Here is a 1129-nt window from a genome sequence, read left to right on the forward strand (position 1 = left end):
TACGATATGCTGATTTTCACTGCTGACGTCATCGACCTAGCAGCTGTCGCATTGTAGCTGGCCGGTATGTGTGTTTTACTGCAAATGAACCATGTATACGTGAAAGGCTACAGAATGCGATTTCACGAAATGTTACTTTCGTGTTTCATTTCTACCATAACACTTGATCTGTGCGCACGGCAGAGGTTGGCGGCTCTTCAATTTTCGATGTTCAGATTGTTGCTACTTCCTTTTACTATTCTTAACGCCTACGTACACACATTCTTCTTTCTTTGTGCACATCTGTGAAAAAGTACCTTTCGAATAATGTAAAGATCATTCTGAAAAATGATAGTATGGACGACAAAACCATGCAGAAAGCATGGCAAAACCGAAGAGGTAATTTTTTTTAACTGTGTTGCAAAAAGGCAACCAGCGATGATTATATACTTTACAGCCCACACAAACTACTGAAAGGAAAGATTCATTGTAACTGAATGTAAAATCAAAATCTGTTAAAATTAACTATCTTTCTATTAAGATGTATCGTCATTTTTGTATAACAGGTTGTTAGTACCGCAATCAGACAAATTTACATGACACATCGCAATTTTTATTGACTGTTTTAAATAAATGTTCTTTTTATAATTCGTTTTGCCTTCCCTTACTCAAGAGTTATTCATTATGCATTCACACAAGTCACATTTAGCCGCAGAGATTTACTATCAACTGGTAAAAGCATTTTGTCGGTGGTACTGTTGTTCCTCAGGGAATAACAAGATGTTATCATAATTGTGTAGTCCAGATGAAGTAGCAGCTGAATATGTCACCCTCACTGTCAGTAGATCCGCAGCAAACCACTGCAATTCTACTGATTAGTGAGAGCAAAAGTATTCATTTTCATGAAAAGTAAACATCAATGTTCTCATTAACTGTGGAAGCCAATGTGTTGTAGTGTGGACTGTGTGTGTGTGTGTGTGTGTGTGTGTGTGTGTGTGTGTGTGTGTGTGTGTGTGTGTGTGTGTGTATGTGTGCTTTGTCAGAATAGCATGTGACAATATTTTGATGCACTGGACCTGTGTGAGATTAGACATGGTTGATATGTGACGGAAGGTGGTGACTGTCTCCCATCGTGTTTAAAAATAATACA

The sequence above is a fragment of the Schistocerca americana genome, chromosome 4, assembly GCF_021461395.2.
Source record: "Schistocerca americana isolate TAMUIC-IGC-003095 chromosome 4, iqSchAmer2.1, whole genome shotgun sequence".
Taxonomy (NCBI): Eukaryota; Metazoa; Arthropoda; class Insecta; order Orthoptera; family Acrididae; genus Schistocerca; species Schistocerca americana.